The sequence below is a fragment of the Staurois parvus genome, unplaced genomic scaffold (assembly GCF_062004578.1).
Source record: "Staurois parvus isolate SC_StPar_1 unplaced genomic scaffold, SC_StPar_1.0 ptg000397l, whole genome shotgun sequence".
NCBI classification, from domain to species: Eukaryota; Metazoa; Chordata; class Amphibia; order Anura; family Ranidae; genus Staurois; species Staurois parvus.
In genome coordinates, this window is record NW_028318193.1 from 4808208 (window position 1) to 4832891 (window position 24684).

Here is a 24684-nt window from a genome sequence, read left to right on the forward strand (position 1 = left end):
TGAATGACCATGAATGTTTGGTGAAAGTTACATTCAGTACTTTATAAAAATGCCCCTTCAAGTATACAGTATGACCAGCAAATGAGTTAAGATTTCTGATGGTGCTGTTGTGTAGTGTTCTGCCGCAGTCTAGCTGCATGCTGGGAGCATGTCCTCCACATACACTTCCATGTGGTGCAGGGTGGTGTGGGAGTATCTGTGTGCTTTAACCCATTCCTGTCCAGCATAGCTTGCTCCATTAGACCTATTGGATATGGACACGGGGTTCTCCCCTAGTTGACATAACAGAAGAGCCCCAGGGATCCTCCGGTCTACCCTAACCAGCACCACCAGCAACCTGTGCTATACCTTCCTTAGGCCTTATTCAGGTGGACTAGCACCAAATTATTTATGCAGGACCCTCTATACAAGATGTCCCACACTGGCAGGGGCAGGGCTGGCACTTCCTATTTATGGTATGCCCCACTCCCTATTCTGGGGACCTCTAGCAGATACCTGGGTACTTACACTACCTACTCATCACTATTAAATTCCCAACCATAGCTATGGTGACATCTGTTTGGCAATTTGTGGAACTTCACCGGGCACCTCTGTGCCTCCACCCTACGGTTCCACTGAGAGAGAGTAGGGCTGAGCTGAATGTGCTATACAGATAGGAGTGATTTACTAAAGCAGTAGATAATGCTTACCTTGTAAAATGAGATTTCATTTATCTTTGTAAAAGAGTGAAGCCATGTTCTCTCTAAATACATGTTCTCTAGAATTACAAAAAAAAAGTTTTTTTTTCCTTGCACAAGATTGCATGAACTGAACACATGGATGACTTTAATTAGTTGTCCTGAAGATTAAAGTGTTAGTAAGGATTCAGATTTTTTTCTTTTTAAAATAATACACATGTCATATATACCTGCTCTGTGCAATGGTTTTGATTCCCCTCTTCTCACGTTCCCAGCCAATTCTCTTGGTTTCTCCCCCCTGCTGAGTGCCCCCAGAGCAGGCTAATTGCTATGGGAGCTCTCATGCATGCTCGCTCTTGAGCTGCCTCTGTATGTCTATGAGACACACAGAGAACGGTTCGGCACCCCTCCCCCCGCTCCTTCCTTACTAGCTGTCATTGACAGCAGCAGGAGCAAATGGTTCCCACTGCTGTGTCTAAGCCAATGAGGAGGGAGCATCCCAGGAGAGCTTCTGCTCTTGTGCACATCGGTGGATCAGGCTCTGGTGAGTATAAGGGGGGGCATGCTGAGGAGGCAGTTGCACACTTAAGGTTTTTTACCTTTGTGCATAGAATACAAGAAGGTAAAAAGCCTTTAGCCTTTACAAATACTTTATGGAAAAGAAAAAAAGTACATTTCAGTAGCCCCAGTATCTCAAGTAGATTACATGCTCTTATTGAAGAAACTTGGGGGGAGGTTTTCTAAAACTAGTGCCCCCAGAATCTGGTGCAGCTGTGCATGGTAGCCAATTGGATTCTAACTTCAGTTTGTTCAATTAGGCCAGGTTCACACCTGTGCGTTTTTTTTATACGTTTTGTGGGAACGCAGTGCATGCCATTTAACATGATTTGCTTTGGATAACTTTCAGGGACATGTTTCTTGGAAAGGGTCAGGGACTTCTTTTCCGGCTGCAGTTTGTGTTTTTGGTCCAGTAGACTTCAAAGGGACCACAAATAAAACGCAAGTGCTGTATTTTGCATGCGTTTTTTATGTGTTTTGCGTTTTTAACATGCTTCACTACTAACACCTCCCCTTGACAACAGACTTCCCATGCTGTCCTACAAACCAGGAAGTCAGATACAAGACAAGGCAACATGGTGCAAACAGAGGTGCTCATACAGCTGGTGAGGCCCCGAGCTTATCTATATAGCCCGGCTGACCCAGACCACAAGAGCAAGTCGAAGCAGCAACAGGGATGGGTGGAAATTGCCAAATAACTCTATTCCAACAAATTAGATTCCTTCACTAAGAAACAGAAAGAAAATAAAAGTGAGTACTCTCTGTATTATCTGGTTTCAGCGTAGCTCATGTTTGCTGTACCTTTTTGTCCAAAATATAATGACTTTTTTATTATCTTAATTTCTCCTAAAATAAAAAAACTATAATTTTTTAACATAAGAAACTGTTTTGCAACACTTAACAATCCTAATTTCATAACCTTGTATAGCAGTTTTTTTGTCTTCCAAACCAAGACCAAAAATATTAAATAGCATCAAGTTGCCATGGCACCTGACCATTTGGAGACATGAAATAGGCACATAATGCATCCCTGATAGCGGCACCATTCCTGCTGCCCTGAGGTGCTGGTAAATCTGCACTTGCCATGTTATGGTTAATTGTGTCCAGGTACTGAAATCAATCCTGTTACCGAATATAATTATGCAGGGCACATGCTGCTTTAACAGCTTTTAAAGCATTCTGCATGTTTAGGAGGATGGGAGTGTGCAACAAACGCCAACAGCACACTAGACAACTCTAAGGGCACTAGTAAGGCGATAGATAAACACCTACCTCTCAACATCCAAGAAGCGACTGGAAAGGGCCTTAGAAAATGTTGACCGAGGGCAAACACCTCATCACCTACAAATACATATGGTAGAGCGTACCCTTTGTTTCTGGTAGTGGACTGTTTGGTGGCAAGGCCAGGTCATTGCTTTGAAGCATCTGTCCAAATGAGCAGTGTGAGAAAAAACTTGAGTCTGAGCTTCTCCCATAAGACCCAATATCTATGTAAGTGAAATGATAATTGGCATCTGCCACTGAAAATAAGACAAAATATATTTTATAGTTATAAAAACTGCTGCCACTAGCTACTGGCTTTATTATGCGAATGTGTTTCCCATCTATTGCACCCAGACAATTTGGGAAATTACAGCACTCCTGGAACACAGCAGCTATGTTGCAACATTCTTCTGCTGTTGGTTTCTTGAAGACACATCCTTCAGTACCTCCCATAGGACAGTGCAGGTGTCATGGACAATATAGCTTGCAGTTGACTTCCCCACCATAGACTGAAAATGTAGACTGGCTAAACAATGTCCTGTTGCAAGGTACCTGAAATGAAAAATACATTTTTTTTAATGTTTTGCAGTTAAAGAGTTGCGTACAAGATGGAGTAGTGTAAAAGACTCCTACAATAAACAGCTGTGTATGCAACAGCAAGCAAGGAGTAGGTCTGCTGCAACAAATTTTAACCCCAACCAATTTACTAAGGAGCTGGAGTTCCTCAAACCAATCCTAGAGATGAGAAGGTAAGCTAGAATTATAGCATCATTACAATCATTTTTGTTTGAAATAAAAATAATATTTGGAATTTTAAAATGTTCATTCTTTCTGTATTTGCAGCACTGAGAGCAGCTGGGAATCTCAAGCATGTGCAGAGGACCCTGGCGGGTGTCCTTCAACACCCTTGGACACCCCAACTACTGGTTCGCCTGTATCTAGGGTGACAGAGGAGATGAGGGAAAAGGAGGTGGAGGAAGATTTGAGCAGGCCTGCTGCACCACTGTCTACATCTCGGAAGGGAGGAGCATTAAGAAGGATGACTCCACGTCAAACTGAAAAAATGATGGATACATTAACCTCCATAGCGGTATGATTATGTCCATATTTCTGTGCTGAAAGCGGTAAATTTTTTTGCATGGAAATATGTATTTTTTTTATTGTAGGCCTGTAATTTTTAGGAATAACTCACTGAAATCTGTCTGAACAAGAGTCTAGTAAACATTCCGGGTATGATAAAACTTGAAACACAAAATCATAAATTATAATTTAATAAATAATCATAAAAATAATAATATAATAATAATACATTTAATTCAATAATATAATCAAACCAAAAACACTGAACACATTGAAATATAGCACCAAGTTCACACATCGCTGAGCAAAGTTGCAAAATCGTTTTCATTGTCTGATGACGAATTTCCCCACAAATCATTATCACTCAATTCTGCAAGTGGTTCTGATTTACTATCGCTGTTCTCTAGCCGGTCTAAAACCACTTTTGACCTAAAGGGACGCTTTTTGGACGCCATGGACTTTTCTAAGTTTCCAGGCAGAAAGAACAGTCAAAATGTAGGCAGGGCACAGGACAAAGCAGTAGGGACAAAATGTATATGAAATGGTTTGATACAGTAATGTTTTACTATGTCAAATTTGTTTATTAGAAAATGACAGTTTCTAAAAAATTTTAAATTTGTGGCCGGTTCCGGCCCCCGTACGTCCCGCCGCTCACAGGGACCGGAACACGGAAGCTGGATGCCGGCATCGCTGGGGACGCTGCAGGGGACACATCGTGGGAGCGAAGGATAAGGTAAGAGCTGCAGGGAATCCCTGAGCAACGCCGCATGGTAAGCTCGAGTGTAGCTTGGGGTTATCGCTTTTGGTACTGAAACTTTACCCCGAGCTACACTCGGGAATACCGCTAAGGAGGTTAAATGAGCTGGTAGCTCTATTTAAAAACCAAATGTCTTTATCCCAGCAGTATGTAAACACGCTAGTCCCCTTTGTTGATCAAGTTCCTATTGAAAGACAGGGGAAGATGAGAATTGCAATGATGCAGTGCCTGACCTCTTTCATTCCCTCTGCTATCCCACCCCCACCTACAAGCTTGCCCCAGCAGACACCACCTCAGGCCTCTTATGTGTCATGCCCAATGCATGGTGCTTACCAAAGTCCTGTACAGCCAAATTATCATGCGCCACAATATGGCTATCATGCTTCGACAACACCTATGGAGCTCATGCCACCACCAGGGCCACCTGTGTCCAGCTTTGTGCCTGAAGAACAAAGTCGGCGCCCAATGTATTCACCTGCCAATGCTCCCCAGAGATACACAGAACCTACACCAAGCTTGCCCCAGCCCTGTACCTTGAGAAGCAAGATGTCTCCCAGGAGGAACAAGTGTATCAGACCCTGTAAAAACATTTTTTAAAAATTTTATGTCATATATGTTGGCAACAATGCCATTTTGTGTTTATTTATAAAAAAATCTTTAAAAAAATTCAGAAAAAAATTGTTCTAAAGTTTTATTGCATTTTATTATTATTTTAGTGCACAAAAGTGTTAAAAAAAAATAAAAAGTTTTTTTGCAATTCAATATAAGTTGTTATTATTACAGTTTAGAGTATAAACACTTACTTTAATGTGATCATCAACGCTATCCCCACTCCAGTCGATCCTAAACTCAGTGGCTAGACTCATCCACCTCACCAACCACTCCACATCTGCCTCCCCCCTCTGCCAATCCCTTCATTGGCTCCCGATTGCCCAACGCATCAAATTCAAACTGCTAACTCTGACCTACAAAGCCATTCACAATGCCGCCCCAAACTACATAACTGACCTGATACCCAAATACTACCCTACCTGTGCCCTCCGCTCCTCACAGGACCTCCTACTCTTTAGCTCCCTGGTCTCCTCCTCCCACGCCCGATTGCAGGACTTCTCTAGGACTTCCCCCATCCTCTGGAACTCCCTACCCCAATCCATCAGACTGTCACCTACCCTCCTCACCTTCAGGCGCACCCTGAAAACCCTCCTCTTCAGGGAAGCCTACCCCAACCTCACCTAACACCCAACCTCACCTAACAACTAACTTTCTCCACTCCTCCCACCACTCCATCCCCCACAGCCATCTCCTCCTGTACCACCTTCCCCTCCCTCCTAGATTGTAAGCTCGAAAGAGCATGGCCCTCGATCCCCTCGTGTATTGTATTGTTACTGTATTGTCTCATGTTCTGTCCCCCTTGCTACTGTACAGCACTGAGCATACCCTTTGGCGCTATATAAATACTGTATAATAATAATAAAAAATAATAATAATAATAATCATCAGCCTTTCTACTGGTAGGATGGAGTCCTGGAAGAAGGTGTTTTCTCACTCCAGCTTGCTGCTGAGTAGACCCAGCAATTCATCAAAACTGTTTAAACAAAAATTAAAAAAGAAAAAAAAAGTGAAAAGAAGAAAAACAAGGGAAGAAACAAAAAACAAGAAATCATAAGCAAAAAAAAAAGGTAATGAGGGGTGAAAGCAGGAGGGGGAGGTTACAACAAACATATGTAGCTACAGAAACAGTTCTAAACTTGTGCTCGCATTTTTGTAAACATCCGTATGTACGGAAAAATTTGTCCTCATGTGCTCTCAGATCGTTATATGTGATCCAAAATTGTCCTCTCTGCTGTCTATTGGCTATCTCCGGATGTATCCGATATCTGCGCCTTCTCCTCTGTTCCTCTTCTTCCTCTTCCTGCATGACTGTAGCTGTCAATGTGGCAATTGCCAGGAATAAGGAGATTGCAGCCATGATGTGTCAGATCTGCAGCATACACAGATTACAGACATAAAGAAATAAAATGCTATTTGACATCCTGTGACATCTAACCAATGTCTTTCTTATAGTTGCAAACCAAATTGAAAAATAAAACGCAAAACACATAAAAACGTATCACAAATGCGGGATCAAAAACCGCAAAACATACTGCAGAAACGGATCAAACGCAAACTGCATAGGTGTGAACCTAGCCTTAGGCTTTGACAATAAAACCTGGAAACTGATTGCTTTCTATGCAGAGCTGCACCAGAGTTTGCACACTCCAATTTAAGTTCATCTTCCCCCTGCTGTCTGCACAGCACCATCTAATAAGAACGCAAAGGTTTGTGTCTGTAGGGAACCAAGTGATGCCGTATTTCTTCCGGTTTTGTATGAGTTAGGTGTTGTTTGTGATAATGGGCACAGGAAGAGAAGACAATGAAAGTGATGTGTTTTTCAAACCTTTTTTTGTATCCCAGGGACTCTGTAAATGTTTTCACACAGTCAGCTGCGACTTCTCTAAAACCTATGGGGGGATGTTTAGATATAAACCACGTTTCCCGGAGTTCTTCATAAATAAAGCTTTGTAGATCAATTATATATAATAAACTAAGGGATTATCATCCAGGGTGTACATTGGAAGAATGAAATATAGTCACACTTGGTAAATACCGCCTAAACCTGAAGTGGAACCTCTCAATTACCAATTGTTATTTTGGGACAGCCACCAGGATGCTGCTTTTGCTTTGTTGTTTTACTGGTTAGCGTTTACACAAGACAACAGTCAAACATTTATTTCCAGCTTACAAAACATGAAACTGCGCTTGTTTTTTTGCAAAGATGAGAGACTTGGGGTTGTGTAATTATGGCCTATAAAAGTGTAAATATTGTGACTAGAAAATGTCAGCAGCACTTGATGTAACTGAGACTATGGACAGTCAAGGGTCACAAAACATTTAGTTTTCCTGAAGTGTCTGCCATAAATCACAGATTAAACTTACCATGTGTTTATAAAAATACATGTTTAGTAACTGCCAGAAACCAATCACATGCCGATAAACTGCAAACATTTGAAATGGTCTCTGATTTCCTTATTTTTTTACCTAACGGTGTGTCCGCTAAACTCCTAAGGTCCCATGCACAACATAGCGTTTCGTAGCTTGAAGCTCAAAAATGCTCAACATCCAAAATCATGCGGTTTTCAGTTGTGCCCGATCACACCTGAAATTAGAGTAATTTGTAGATTGAAGTTTGCAACTTCTAGCTTCTTTTGAGCCTCAAGCGTTTTTGGTCCCAATAGACTATAACCACTTGTAAGGTACGTTTATTAACATCATGGTGGACAAGTGGTTGAATCAAGCTCACAGCTGTGAGCTTTATGCTGGCTTTAGATGTAGCAAAGACCTTTCTAACAAAAGTGATTGAGCAGCTCTGGAATGCCTGATGGCTGGTAAGGGCCCCCAGAGGGTCAGCCTCTATCCTGCTGGCAGGGCTGGAAGCTCCCTTGGTGTTTCCCAGGCTCTCCCGTTCCTCCTGGGAGCCCAATACTGCAGGAAACAGATTCCTCCTACGCAAGCAGGAGGAACTCAGGAAACATCCATTCCCAATTCCCTCCTGTGACTAATGACCCCAGAAATGATGTGTATTAAGTCACCTCTGGGTTCATAGCTGTCTTTCCTCAGATAGTGTAAAGTGCTATATGTTATGCTATATAAATCCTGTATAATAATATTAAATAATGATAGTGTAGCAGAGGATGCAGCTAATCCAGCACGTGTGGAGGGCAGGGGAGATATTGATGGTCTAATAGACCCTCAATGTCTCCATTAAGAGAACCTGCCACCTGCCCATGCTATCACAGAGGAGGCTTGTAGTCATCTTGTGATAGCAGCAAAGTAAAAAAAATAATAAAAAATAAATATAATATAAAATAATTAAGATTAAAAAATACAAAAAGTGTAAAAAAGAAAAATCGTAAAAAGTAAATAAACATCAGTGAATACCTGGCATTGGTGGGCTGATCCAGGCAAGTTCCCAGTTATGCACATTACCAAGCATCTCCCAGGGACTGTAATTTTTAACAGGCTTAAAATCAGGGAAACTTTTTATCAGGGAATAGTTTGAATCTGAAGTACCCTGGGCCACCCCAAGATTTAAACCTGGCCCTGTATCCAATCATCTGAATTTCGTGTTTATTTAATCTGCACATGACTAGGTATTCAAAGCAAACACAGCTACAATTTATGAAGATTCTCAACTCCTTTAGTAAATCACCCCCGCTGATTTGACTGCATATTTCACTAATGCGAACGCAAAAAATGTAATTGCAAATAGTAATTAAAATGGATGCATCTGAAAAAAATCTATACTCTGTTTAAACTTTATTATAGAAAATTTCTCTTATGACAGTCATAACCCCCAATGCCAATTTTCGGGTGCAATTGGGGGGTAATTGTATCTCCCCTGAATTTAATTTGTCTTGGTTAAAGGCTAGGGCATGACAAGGAGAGCAAAAAGAAAAAAGAGCAGAAGACCAGGTATTACTTTACAAACAGGTAAAAAAGATAAATTACCTCACAATTAATCAATTCATTTTATCATATATTTGATTTAACAACTCATCTTATATACATATTTTGTTATTTCGTGGTCATTTGATGATTTTACATTTTATAAAACAATGTACCCCTATTATAGCAGAGAAGTATCCTTGAAAGTACTCTTAAATGGTGGCAAACATTGAAGACGTGTCTAACTTGCTAGAAACAAAAACAGCATTGAAGGTAAAGCTTATGACCATGATTATATTTTGAAATTTGCAGAATACAAAGCATATTACAGCTTCTTAATCTGCTGTAGTAGTGGCGCTTGATTAGCTGAAAATGGCAGGTAGCATGTGGAGCTAGTCTTGTCAGGTGACCTTGTTGTTTTATGGTATAAAGTTTATGTTAGCATTAATCTCCAACCTGTTGATTGCAGAGTATAAACCGTAGGGTAAATATATGGCTGGTACCTGTGTTTTAGATCCCCATGGGTATATATGTGGAAAGATTATGTAGACATGTGGAACAGTAGTTCTGTGGGTAGTTTAATCATGCCACTAATACATTAGGTATGGCACAAAGTATTCTCAAGACTTGCTGCTGCTTATTAGGGAAAGTACCAATTATGAATATACCACCCATATAGCTCTCAGTTGGAATTCCCTGCTTTAGACAAAAGTCAACTGAAAAAGGCTAGAAATCGGAAGAATTGTCAGAATAATTAGAATGACCATTACTGGTTCATGTCAAAACTACATTTAAATATGTAGCAGATGAAATCAACAAGAGCTTAATCTCATGCTTAAACTAATTAAAATCACACACTTAGTCTGACACTAAAATAGCATTTGCAAATTGTTTCTGACCTGTTTTTTGACCCATATCAGCTCTTTCAACACATCAATTTAAAAGTGTAGCACGTGAAGTAATTGTCAGCAAGAGGTAACTCTCATGGTGCTAAACTTTAAAATTTTTTTTAAAAAAACAATAAAAAGTGGTTAATTTTTTGGTGCTTTTACCAATTTCAGTTGGTCAATTTTTACTACCTTTTATACAGGAAAAATGCAACACATTTGGGATTGTAGAGAGAACAATAAGCTAGATAATGGTTATTAGTTTTAAAACATGTATATTGCATTATACTGTATATAATTCATAATGGTTCATTTACTGAAGTATACAAAAATGTTCACATAGAAAATGAAACATTCCCTTAGCTTACTAAGTGTTATGAAGGTGTGTTCACTTTACTTACCCAGTTACATGCAAAAAAAACCCCATTTTTTCTAATGCACTTGAGTGGATGATTATTTGTCAAGCTTTGCAAAGAAAAAACTATCTGTCCTGTTACTAAATATGCATTACACTGTCAGTGCACAGACTATTTAAACTATACAAAAATACAGAAAGGATTGCAAAGATGTGTGCCTCATGTACCTACAAGCAGCATTTGAAGTCATTGCACAGCTATTTCTCTTAAAATGGACAATGAAAATATTTTGCATCAAGACCTGACAACTCTGCCAAAACCACTTGACCAGATATGTTTGCTGTGAAAGATCTAATCCAAGAAAACAATTGTCTGTTCTGTAACCCAGTCACAAATGTAGTGCCACATAGACAGTTCATAGTAAATGTCAGCAAGAAGAGATAATAATAACACATATCGATTTTCAAAAGAAACTCCCCCTTTAGATCTGTTGATGACTTGCTTCAGAATAAACAGAGCTGACAGAAAAATAGATTGTAGGCCAATGGTACAAAGAACCGCACTGGACGTTTAAGATATAAATACAGTGGATAAAAAGGCATAATAAGGAAAGTGAAAGCCTCTTGCTGTTGTTTTCAGAAATCTCTTGCCATCGACCACCCACATTACTAACATCCACTGTACAAGAACTTTAAAAATTCTTGAAAGTGAATCTATTCTAGGAATAATGAAAGTCCTGTAATATAAGACTGAAGTCAAACTCCAGGTGTTAAGCCCAGGGATCAGCAGCAGAATAAGTAGCTGCATATGTTTTTTCTAATACTTAACTCCTTTCTTTTGCCTTTTTACTAGACATTTAATACATAAAAGTGTATATTGCTCAATAACAAAATCAGTTTATTACTATTAATTTTCCCAAAAATGAAATATGCTATGAGTTATTGAATGTTGTTATCTCAAAAACATGCAAAAAGGGATTGAAATATTAAAGTTTAAGATACTCGTCATAAGGTGAGTTAAAAACGTACATACATATTGATGCAGTATCTTACCATATATGAGTTGGAGTTCCCACTTATAATATACTAATGTGTGGCTGTGACATGACTTTCCTTGCTTAGATAAAGCCCTGTTCTTTGAAAAGGTGGCAACATGCATTCAACATGGCAATTAATAACAGTTGTTCTCTTGGGGGAGGGTTGTCCAAGTTGGTGCATGGTGCAATACTGGGAGTTGGGCAGAGATACATTTTTCAGGGCTACAGTGGGGTCCTCCTCTAGGTAAACTGTTAGACTAGCCAAATGTTTGGACTATAAAGCTGCAAAAAATATACTGCTGCTTGTGCCACCCCTTTACACACAGAGCACAGCAGTATTGAGCTGTGAACTCTAATAACAACATTTGCAAGCCTGCCCCCTTATAATTATTGTGAAGAACAGCATGAGACTGCAATTATAGTGGTGATATAAGCTGTCATAGCCTATATGTTCAAAACTGGACTGTAGCAATAAGATTTGTACTGGACTATTCTTCTGAAATCTGTTAGTCATTTATAGGGATCAAAGGGACACTGATCGTAGTATCAATACTGGCAGTGGCTGAAATATGCTGGCTGACTGCCTGAGAGCGCATGGTTATTATAGTGTATAGATAACATTTTAATTATATTTTGAAAATGTAAATTAAAAAAAAGCTCTGACACAGGAACACTCCCTAAAGAATCTCTTGAAGCCCTAATATTTACCATCTCCAAATCTGGAAAACCAGCAGATGATCCAGCTAATTATCATCCCATCTCTCTTCTATATTCAGATACTAAAGTATACACCCTTCTAACTGGTTGGTCTCTCTAGTCCCTCTCCTAGTCCGCACAAACCAGAGGCTTTGTATCTGGGTGCCAGGTGATTTATAGATCTCATACAGTGATCTGAACACCAGCAGGTGCCTTCTCTGCTTCTCACTATAGATGCAGAGAAGGCATTCAATAGAGTCCACTGGGAATAGCTGACAGCAGTCCTAAATAAATTTGAACTCATGGGCCACATAAATTCAACCATTCTAGTCTTATACAGATTTGCCAGAATTTTAACTTCTTTCAAACTTTAATGGCATGTGTTAGGGCTGCCTCCTTTCCCCATTTATATTTGCCCTAATTGTGATACTCCTGGCTAAATACAGAACTGATAATGTGCTACTTTCCCTGACCAACTGGAAAGTCTCTCTTCCTGCTATATAGGAAATATTAAATCAAATTAGTACAGTTTCCCTTTACAAAATGAATCAATCCAAATCACGTATGATTCATATCTGCTTAGATAATAGTACCTATATGTTTCATGCAACATCTTTGTTATGGGTCCTGACCACCTCTCTTATCTTTGCCCTAATCATGGTACTCCTGGCACAAGCTAGTGTCTTTGACCCATGCGTATCAAGAGTTATAGTTGGGAATACAGAACACAAAATAGACCTTTACACACATGATGTTCTACTTTCCTTGGAAAGTCTCTCTTCCTGCTTTACAAGAAATATTAGTTCAATTCATCAAAGTTTCCCTTTGTAAAATGATTTAATCCAAATCACGTATGATTCCTATCTGCTTAGATAATAGCACCCATATTTTTCATGCAACACTTTCCTTATGGGCACTGACTGCCTCTCTTACTTATTAAGGTATACAGCTGCTCTCACCAAGCCACAATTTACTCCTGCATAACTATAAAGCTCTAGGGATGTAACTCACCAAAATATGTGAAAATGTCAAACCTGTGCTAGCCTCATAGGCATGATGCATAGCAATCTTCAAATGTATTATACCTATTTAGAACCCTACCTATACTGTTGTTACCATCATATCTCCAAAACATCCAAACCATTCTCAACACATTTCACAGAAGGAAAGAGGGAAATAAAGATGGAAGGAAATAAAGAAAGAAGGAGGGAAACGGAACAGAGAGAGAAAGAGACATATATAAAGAGGGAAAGAAAAAGGAAGGAGGGAAAGAAAGAAAGGAAGGAGGGAAAGAAGGAAGGAAAAAAAGAAGGAAGGAGAGAAAAAAGAGGGAAAGAAGGAAGGAGAGAAAAAAGAGGGAATGAAGGAAGGAGAGAAAAAAGAGGGAAAGAAGGAAGGAGAGAAAAAAGAGGGAAAGAAAGTTGGAGAGAAAGGAAGGAGAGAAAAAAGAGGGAAAGAAAGAAAGAAAGAAAGAAAGAAAGAAAGAAAGAAAGAGAAAGGAGAGAAACAGGAGACAGAGAGAGAGAAAGAAGGGGGGAGGGAGAAAGAAAGAAAGAGAAAAAAAAGAAAAAAGAAAGAAAAAAAGGGAGAGAAACAGGAGACAGAAAGAGAGAAGTAAAGAAATTAGAGAAACAAGAGACAGAGAGCAAGAAAGAGAGAAAGAAAGGAGACAGGAGACAGAGAGAGAGAGAAAAAGAAAGAAAGCGAGAAGTATAACAAAGAAAGAAAGAAAAAGAAAAAAGGAGAGAGAGAAAGAAAAAATGAAAGAAGTAAGGAAAGAAAGAGAAAGGAGAGAAACAGGAGACAGAGAGAGGGAAAGAGAGAATGGGGAGAGAAGACACAAGGCTGGCTGGGAGTGTGGGCAGGGCAGACAAAGAGGGCGGGAGGAGGAGGGGCAGCTTTCTCTCTCCCATTTGTGGTGAGCGGGGAACTGTCAGAACTGGGGACAGCATATTCTGACAGACCCTTGCAGTGCTCTAGGGGATGGGGGGGGGTTGCCGAGGGGAGGCATACAGGATCCCAGGTCATGCAGCCTGCAGGAGATGGAAAGGAGAGGCTGACGGGCGGAATATAGAGGAACCGAGAAATGCACGGTACTCTATGTGCTGCCCGGCTGCCTCTCCTGTCCAGGCAGCTCCGGCCCACTGGGCAAATGTCAAGTGTGCCCTATGGCCAGTCCAGGCCTGTCAGGGACCTCTTTTCCCTGCCAGGGGTTAGCACTGGGGCTAATCTTAAATTGCTGCTAAGTACCTCTCTCATACAACAACCATGTAAATCATTTCTGGATACTTTGACAGCCATTTTTCATGTCTTGAACTCTATCATACAAGTCTCAAATGGTATATGGTGCAACTCCCATCTCAAAATGTGCATCTCCTTTCCTGGAACACAGTTGGCATTCACTACATCAGGGAGCTCTTTACCCTGCACTAGGTTAGCACTGAGGCTAACCTTAAATTGCTGCCAAGTACCTCCCCCATATCAACATACCACATCAACAACCATGCAAATCATTTCTGGATACTTTGAGAGCCATTTGTCATGTCTGGAACTCTATCATAAAAGTCTAAAATGATATGCCGTGCAACTCACATCTCAAAACTTGGATCTCCTCTCCTGGGACACATTGGGCATTTACTATATCAGGGACCTCTTTACAGACTCCACCTTGAAATCCTTTCAAAACCTTTGCCTTACAACACTTCTCACTTAAGTCCAAAGGACTTTTACAAATACCTTCAAATCAGACATGTGCTTTCCTCAGTACAATTCAATGATGACACTCCAGTTTGGGACTTCCATCAACTCCTAGATAATCCTACACTCAAAACTACCATCTTTTGGTTTTATTTGCATTACTAAAGAAGTCAACAAAGCAAAATGACCCACTATGGAATTCTAGGTAAAAGAACAAAATGCTACCATATTCATTGAGCAATGGAATGTCACAACCAAAAAAGCTCTCCAAACCTCAAAATGTTTTTCCCACTGGAAAGTGAAATTACTCCCCCCCCCCCCCCCCCACACACACACACACACTGGCAGTAATCTTTCCACACCACATTCCTTTCTGTTGCCAACAATGCAGCCACAGGGGAAACTTAACACGTCTGGTGGTACTATGCTTTCTTTACCTTTCTCTTCCGTTACCAGTATTTCTTGTCCTCTGGACCCAAAATTAGCCTTGATAGGAGTGGAAATTGAACAATGGCCAACTCAGTTTTATACTTTTGGAACCCATGCTTTCATTGTTGCTAGACTCACAATAGCAAGATTGTGGAAAGATACAAAAACGCCCTCTCTCTTTAGTTGTCAAGGTAATTATACTCACATTGTAAACAAATATCTATTTACTAGAGAGCATCTAAAACTAAATGCCTTCTAGCAATAATGAGACCCTTGGGTGCAAGTTATCAGGTGCATTGCCTTTACCTAAACCATGACACTTTACATCTCTTAATCGAGTCACCCAATCTGATCTTCCTTTTGCTCTCACAATCGTAGGCAAAACTGACTGATAAATCACTCTGCAGCATCCTAGGAAAGATGGAATCGTGTTTGTATCCTGTTATTAGACACTTTTGCTGCATAAAGCCCTTTGCTCTGTTTTTTTTTTAGAGATTTTCTTCATTTTCAACACAAATCGTGCTGTTAACGAGTACAAGATTTTTATGCTGGATCTATGTTTTACGCCATTAGACCCAGATTAAAAATTGTACCACTATTTTGGTATGGTAATATGTTTACCTACTGGGTATGCAGACAGCAATAAAAATTGCAAAGGTGTTTTAACACTATCCAAAACTAAGCCCTTTAAAGCCTATTAGCTAGACCTAGTACATGTTATGGCAAACTGTCAATGAGCTGTTGTTTCAGTTATATGGATTAGCACTGATGCCTACTTATACCTTATACCTTATCAAACTATAAATGTTCATCGAGGAATCAAAACCACTATGTTGGCATAGAAGAACTTCAATCTTAATTTATGCTAAACATTAATGTTATGGTATGAATAGTAACTGGAATATAAATATTTTAAGGGTTGGTATATACACTCACCTTCTTAAGCACCTAGGGAACAATTTCACTTTTCGCACTTCACTGTGGTATGCTTAGAAAAAGCTGCGAATGCTGCAATGTTGGTTTAGAGCTTATAGGGCATTAAGAAAGGCATCCCAAAAGAGAGCACACATTTCAAATAAAACATTTGAAATAAACCTTATATATTTGAGATATTCTTCTTCAGTGTTGTTGAGCTTCCTTTTAGCATACATGCACAATAATTCCAGGATGTTTCAGAAGTGGTCAGCACATTTTTTTCTCATTCTGGATTAGCCTCTACATGTTAATTGTCTACAATATGGTTTATTAAAGATTAGCTTCTCTAAATTAATTCATACTGAAAATGCTGCTCAATGATCATGAGTATCTTGTGTATCTTAGAACATTAGGTCAATGGAACAAAGGCTCTGAGCTTGATGGTAATCATTTTCAACCCTTCCCCTGGCCCTCCAAACACACACACTTACATTGCATTAAGGTTTTAATCATTCTTCCTAAGCAATTTAAAGTTTTTGTGGTAATAAAATATCACAATAAATAAATACATAATTTAACGCATACTATTGTGACATAAGCTATATTGTTATTTAATGTTATTAAAAATTCCCTTTCATTTCAATCTGCAGTGCTGTAATTTTATGTAAAATTCAATGCAATATAGCAACCTGGAGGCATTCTATGCATAGTTGGTGTATGGACCTCCCCCAAAAATGTTATTGACTACTTGTGTGATTGGCTCACTGGTTTTACCAGAAGTTTGCACTAAGATTCAAGTCAGATTTTAAGCACCCTCTGCAACAAAATTTTAATTTTTGATGAGTTTCTTCTGAAGGTATGCAGGCACTGCACCTTTCCTCATTAGAGCCTCACGCGTGCATCAGTTGATTAATAATGAAAACTCCCAATCCGAACCAGTATCCAAAAGACATAGAAGAACAAACAGCTATTCCTGCAGAGGAGGAATGGGTAGACATCCGCAAAAAAGCTTGTTAAAATCTTTGTAATGTATACTGATCACCCAGAAGGGAATGCTTTTTCTCAACAAAAGTGAGTTGAGTAAAGTTTACACTTTAAACTCAAAAAAAAAGCTTAGTGGTCCTTGGATTAGACTTTTTTTCAAGCTTTTTTTTTGTTATTTTCCCATGGGAACTCTGCCAGTAACACATTTCCAATCTTAGGATGACAATGTTCACTCTACAGTATCAGAATAACAGAAAGAGGGCAAAACTACTGAGGACTTCCCCTTCCCAGGGGCATATTTACCACAAGGCAAACAAGGCATTTGCCTAGCATGGCATTTTTCGGGGTGGGGGGGGCAGTATTACCCCATGGAAGAAGGGACACATGCTGTATGGGGACCGGGGGGGATCTGTGAGAGGCTGCAGGCTGCTTGATGGTGTATACAGAGCCCGACTCTTTTTCCCAGAGATGTCCAGAGCTGTGAAGGTGAGTGTCTCTCTTTCCCGCCAGGGAGGGTTGTATGTCAGCAGAAGGCTCTCATGGGTGGTGGGGGGCAGGGGTGTTGGTCAATGTCAGACTCTCTCCATGGGAGGGAGGGGTGGGGTGTTGGTAGGCATCAGGCGCTCTCTCCCCAGGGAAGGGGAGGGGGGTGTCTGATTTTGTTTTTTGCCTAGGGCAGCACAAAACCAAAATACACCACTGCCCCTGCCTACATGTCCATAACATAGATGAACAGGATCCTGTGGTTCTTATAACTATATAACTGAGAAAAGGGTAGCACAAGCAAAAAGTATAGGAAGTTACCAGCTGACAAGAATTTCTGGCAAGATCAACAGGTAATTTTGCACTTATCAAACCAATGTTAAAAAGCACTTTCGAGTGTATATTTAACATATATTTAAAGCACCTTCCCACACTGAGGGCATATGGCCTGGTTTGATTCATAAAGAAGGGGAGCTCGCTCATCCTCCCTCCCTTTCCTGACCTGTTGGCCTGCATGCTCGGATAAAGATCTGCTATGGATGGGAGAATCCCACAATGTTTTTTTTCGTAATTTTTCATTGACCGCAATTTTTTTTTTTACATTCAGCTGTCAGTAGGGAAACCCACTGACAGCTGATGAGTCATTGGTTGTTAAGTAAACGACGGCCAGCTTTCCAGCCCTCTCCTTAATAACCAGTTATTCTTCACACAGAATTCGGATCGGTTGATAAAAAATTGTTCTGACAATTTGGAATTCCTTAGAAAATGAATAAACTAAATTAAGTTAATTGAATTCCAAAACAAATCCGCAAAACAAAATTAGTAACATAATGAATTTACCAATACACATTTTTCAGTTTATTTGTTAGAATTTATGCACACTTTAAAAGAAGCTTGTACTGAGGGAACTATGCAGGCCGCAATTGTTGACTTCTTTAAAAAATGTTAGTTGCCTGGTTGTCACAGATATCAGTATTTTTTTTATTATTATTTTTGAATTGGAACAAGTACATAAATTAGGGGTTCTGACTCAGACCTAACTTACTGCCTGCTTGTTCCAGGTCAGAGACTTAAACCATTATTTTTCATTTTGAATGAGAAATAATATACTTCTTTCCCTACCATCCTTAAAAATAAAAAGTGAACATTATGCAGCAATTGCTAAAAGGTACCTTCAGAGGCAACAATTCCTAGAAGCCTGTATGCAGTGTTGAAGCACTCTACATAGCTTAGTTGTACTTACTCATAAAGCAATAGAAACTATCTCCTAGAGACATTATAAAAATTATGATTCTGACAGGTACAGAAAATCATACATCAATAGCTGGATATTTGATATTTAAACACTTAAAGTAAATATTCCCAAATATGGGCACAAAAGGCCACTTATTAGTAACTCAACCCCTACTAACCAAGCAAATTTTGTTTCAATTTCCCATTCAGAAACACTAAGAAAGATACTGTGGTCTAGTTGGAGGGATATGGGTAGCATCAGCTTACAGATTTTTGAGCTGTCCAACACTTAGTTCACAATTACTTTACTGAGAACAATAAATCATAAAGAATTAAATAATGATGGTCTCTCATATCTGTCCAAGAATTAGTAAAACACCCATTAGCTGTGGCTTCGTGCCAAGAAAAACAGTATTCAAAATGATTTCTAGTATAAAACAAGTATTAATTTCAACTGTAGGTAATGAATATATAATATATTATACCTCAAATATGTTAGTCTTGGACTGTAGATTTTGTTTTAATCTCACTGAGAGATAGGTTTGCTTGTTTTTCCTATCACATAAGATATATTTGTAAAATATTTGTTAGCAGGCCAGAGTTCTTCGAAGTTCTCCAACTGTATTAACACATGTTGTAAGGGAGTGAGTATATAAAGTAACTTACAGTTTAAAAATATGCGTAGGTCAGATCACAGAAGATCTGTGTAAAAATAAATTGGGAACAGGAACACCTTCTGAAATATACAACATTTTGGCATATTTTTCTCCTCATCTGCTGAGGATCACTGCTTAAGGATTCTCTGCATTTATAATACACATGTGCCATCTGCATTTGCCTACATGAATGCTTAGATCAAGAGACATTTGCTGCAGCTAAACAGCTCCCTAAACTATTGAAAGAGAAATTGAGGTCTCTGTAATATTTATATTGCAACCAATTTTGCAAATACTGGCCTGACCACTTACATGCATATGCCATTTTCACCTTGGAAATCAATGATTGCTCTTTTGTAGTGTCACCATGCTTGCTCATGTTATGTAAGACCTCACTGGACAAACTGCAACTTAAAACTTTAGATACATTTCAATTTGCACATTGTTTAATCTATTGAAAAATAACGGAAAGGGCACAAATAATGGGGTCAGATGTAAGCAAACAGGACTGTTCCTTGCAGAATGTGCCAGGAGTTTAAGTCCAAAAACAAACATTTAATATTACAAAGAGAACTCCGGCAGGGCCAATAATATTGTTTGAGATTTTAGTGCAGCATTTTCTGGTACCAAAATATTTTTTGGCAATTGCTACAGGAAGTGCTACAGACATAAACAAAGGAGAATGTAAATGGGCGTCATACTATGCTCATAACGTAAAGGCTTGCTGACTCAGGAGCAGTGAGCTTCAAAGAATATTATTATTAATATGTACTGAAACAGTGACAATGTTTCAGGGAAGGATAGAAAAAGGGGAAGAAAAGTTTAAAAACCATGGAGACAGCTTAAAAGAGGCTCTTCTAATATAAACTGAAAGGTAAAAGTGCACATATGTATTGGAGTTACAAAACAAAACACCTAAGTTGTGCTGGGAGGGTAGTAGTCAAGCTAAGGCTGCCAGATCAGGACAAACTTGTCATGGGTACCCTCCAAGATAGCAGTCAATATTTCATTGATAAGGCCCAGTGAATCCTAGATTTGGCCTTGTAATACAGGGAGGGTGATTTGTTTAGTGGCTATAAAAATGTGTTTAATGAGAGCATGGCTGCTTCTGGGAATTTTGTTAATTGGTTCATGGAGGAGAGCCTCCCAAGGGTCTTTACAAATATGAACCTGTAATACAGAATTGATGAATGTGTAGACCCTAAACCAGAGATGATTCACCTGTGGACAAGTTTACCATATGTGAATCATATTACCCATATCCTGGCAGCCTGGAAAGCATTTGGAAGGATACAATGGATTACATTTGGCAATCCTTTCTGGGGTAAAGTACCAATGAGAGCGCACTTTGAGGAGCTCTCCAGCATCAGAACATTGCGATGGCTTTTGGTTGTAGCCTGCCAGATCTCAGACCATTCTGCCATGGTCAAAGGTTTGTTGAGATCCTTAGTGCAGCAATTTCATTGTTAGGGTTAGCATACACTTTAACATACAGTTCCATCATCAGGGCCCCAGCCCCACCCCTTGGAGTCATTTAGCCTGGAATAGCAGCAGTGATGTATTGCAGAGCAATGAGTCTGTAAAGTACAGCACTGGAGGTAAGGTGAGTAAAGTAAAGAAAACTTAAGAGAAAGAACACATATTTTGTATATCTGAGTACATAGGTTTTAATGGGATATTCCAAGCAAAAAAAAGTGTGCCCGTTCCCACCCCTTCCAAAAATCTGTACCAAACCCTTATGCAAGCATGCAGTCTAGCTGCGGTGGTGGTGTTGGTGGTGGTGGGGGGCGGTTCAGGCTAACAAACCATTTGATTCTCACCTATACACCAACATATAAACAGCTAGAATTTGGGGTGAACCCTGCACCACTACAAACTCAAACATCATCCATACTGCCTTGCAATTATCTTCATAAACTGCAAGCAGGTAGAGAATTTGTTCTGCTTTAATGCAAAGAATGGTCACAGCAATTATTGATTTATGTTTTTTTTTCTTTTTACTGGGCTTTCTTGGAAGTGGCTTGATTAATAAAAATATTCATGCCAGTATTTTTTTTAAGCAGACAAAATGTTTTATTAACCACTTCCCGTCCGGCCCATGTATGTAAACGGCCGGATGGGAGCATTGCAGGAGCGGGTGGGCATTTATAAACGTCCTCACCGCTTCCCTGCCTGTACGCTCTCCCTGGGAGAGCGCGGCACCGCAATTCTGTGTCCGGAGGAACATCGATTGATGTACGGGACCTCTGTGTGAGGTCCCGATCATGTGATCACTGATTGGCCAATCAGTGATCACATGAATAGTAGTAAGCAAGATGTCACTTGCTGAATGATTACAGAGGTCACATGTTACAAGCTATTCACAACAGCATTGTACCATGTGACAAGCTGTGACCAATCACAGCTCACACAGTATTTCTTAATGGCTGCAAGAATGCAGCCAGAGAGAAGGAGAAATGATTGCTTTTACAGCCTTTATGGGTGTAAAAGCAATCAGTGTAAAAAAAAAATATTCATCACCCCCCACAAGTAGTACAGTGTCACTATGGTGACACTATACTGCTAGGGTGACAGTATGTTAAAAAAAAAGATACATAATAATATAAAAGAATAAAATAAAAATGCAAACAAAAGTTTGAAAAATTATACATTTTGGTTATAAACTAATTTGGGTTATTTTTTGTTTTTACTAAAAAGATAGATGAATACATTTTGGCCAAGATTTATGAAAAAAGATTATTTGCAAAATTTTATAAGAAAAAAAACTTTTTTTCAAAATGTTTGGACTTTTTCATATAGCAAAAAAAATTAAAATCCCAATGGTGAATAAATACCACCAAAATAAAGTTTTATCTGTCTCAAAAAAATGCTAAAAAATTAATATGAGTACAGTGTTGCAGGACCAAATGACAGTGTTGTCATTCAAAGTGTGATAGTGCTGAAAGCTGAAAATTGGCCTGGACAGGTATGGGGTGAAAGTGTCCGGACTTGAAGTGGCTAAACAATAAGACACTTAGTACAAAGCAGTGAAGTGTAAACCCCAAAAAATAGTTAACAGTACAACCCAATCAAAAGGTACACATCACAGAGTATAAAGAGCACACACTTTCTTTTGTTTCTGCTACTGTTCTCCAGATTAATTATGACATAAGTAGACCTTAGCAATATTGTGATATCATATGTACACAAAATACAAGAACAAATAAGCAAACAATTCAGAGTGGGCCTCAACCATACCAGAACCATCCATCTCCCTCACACAGGCCCTTCAAACAATGGAAATCAGGGATAAAATATTGTAGCAGCCCACTGTGTAGTGATACTAGATTGCTACCTCAGTCCTTAAGACTCCCCACAGGAGTATTCAGTTAAAGCTGTAGCAACCTGTTAAGAGCGAGTTGAGGGGTAGCCACTCCTTGAGTATCTAACCAGAATTTCCAAATATTCATGAATATTTTTGGTTTGTTTCTATGATAATATGTATTTTTCTTCCGAATAAGAATTAGATTAACCTGCTGAATCCATTGTTGGCAGGTTGGTGCCTGAGGAGACAAACAATTACCATTTGTTTTTTAAATATTATTTTTGTTATTATTATTATTTATGTATTTTTTTATCAGGGAGAGTATTCTCCCCTCTGTCTTATATAGTGTGGGGTGGGGACTGTGCACTGTGAGAGTGCAGTGCATTGTGGGGTGTTTGGTGGGCAAAAAGTTGGTGGTGCCTTCACACCGTAACCCTTCAGAGTTATTTTTGATGAGTACAGGATTGGACTCTGCTCTAAAAATGTAAATTATATGCACCTGTCACACAGTGTGTTGAAAAAATGGGCCTTGGGTGTTGGTGCCTCTGCATTGTAACCCATTACAGTTACTCTTGATGAGCGAAGGAATTGGCACTGCTTTAAAAAACTGAAATGATATGTACCTGTTACACTGGGTGTTGGTGGTGCCTGAACACTGTAACCCCTCACAGTTACTCTTGGTGAGTACAGAAATGAACCCTGCTGTTAAAAATCATAAAAAATTAGAAAAAGATTGTAAAAAATTTAAATTACATGCACCTGTCAAACAGGTGCAGTAAAATTGGGTCTTGAGTGTTGGTCGTGCCTGAATACTGTAACACCTCACAGTTACTCTTGCTGGGCACAGGAATGGGCCCTGCTGTTAAAAATTGTTAAAAACGAGAAAAAAATCATAAACATTTTAAATTAGATGCACCTGTCAAACAGGTACAGAAAAAGTGGGCCTTGGGTGTTGGTGGTGCCCTAAACCAAAAACATTGTTGTAAGCTAGCATAATCAGGATTCAGGAATATGATAGGCAGCATAGGCAGTCTTCAAGGGATCCCAGATCTCTAAAAATGTAATCAGTTGCATCAGCATCAGGGGCTTGATAGCTCTTGTTGAACCAGGACTGATTCATTTTGATAAATGTTGGCAAGTCAACAGAGTCTGTGGAGAGATGCACTCTTTTATCCATCAAAAAACCTCCAGCAGCCCTGAATGTCTATTCAGAAAGCACACTGGATGTAGGACAGGCCAGTAGCTTGATTGCATAATGAGCAAGTTCTGGCCAGTGATCCATCCTCAAGATGCAGTAACCCAGTGGATCCACAGTAGGAAAGGTGAAGAGCTGAAGACTAAAGAATTGTTTAAAGACATCGATCAGCTGGCCACCTTCTCCACTGTTCTTCCTTTGATAAAGCCACAGAAACACGTTGTCCAGGAAATGTAACCTCCCAGTATCTGAAAAGGTGTTACACAATTTTTTCTTCAAGGCATCCTCAAGATGTTTCATCCTCTGCTCCTTGCAACATGGATCAAGAAGGGTTGCCAACTAGTAATGATCTTTCTACTTTGTACCACAAATTATCAGGTCCTTTTGCAGACTTTGCAGAATCAGGGAGCCCATGCAGCATAAGTTTGAGGAGGCATGAGATTCTGAGTCCTCTGGATCACTGAGGATGATACTGTCAGGAACTACTTCCTCCCAGTCACGTACTACTCCTGGCTGGGTTTCTGGGGACTGAAAATCATCACTTGAAGACTGCCGTATGCTATCCTCTACTTCCATGCTGCCACAATCCTCCTCCTGTCTTTTCTGTGGCCCTGCATGAATAGCATCTGCATAAAGGGCACCTTGAGAGGAAAGGAAGTCCTCCTCTTCCTCCCGCTGTTCTGCCTCAACTGCCTTGTCCATAATTCCACGTAGTGTGTACTCCAGCAAGAAGATATGGGGATAGTGTTACTGATGCATGCATTGTTGTGACTCACCATCCTTATGCCCTCCTCAAATGGTGACAGGATAGTGCATGCATCCTAAATCAGCAGCCACTGATGTGGTGAAAAGAAGCCAAGCTCCCCTGATCTTGTCCTTGTGCCATACTCACACAAGAACTCATGATGGCCCTCTGCTGCATGTGCAGCCACTGCACCATTGCCAATGTTGAGTTCCACCTGGTGGGCAGGTTGAATTCCCATTGAATGTCAG

General features: G+C 39.6%; 1 pseudogene; it reads right to left on the reverse strand.

The window, feature by feature from the left end:
- Positions 1 to 2360: 2360 nt before the first annotated feature.
- LOC149455333 (uncharacterized) lies at positions 2361 to 24393 on the reverse strand (annotated as a pseudogene).
- Positions 24394 to 24684: the final 291 nt, after the last annotated feature.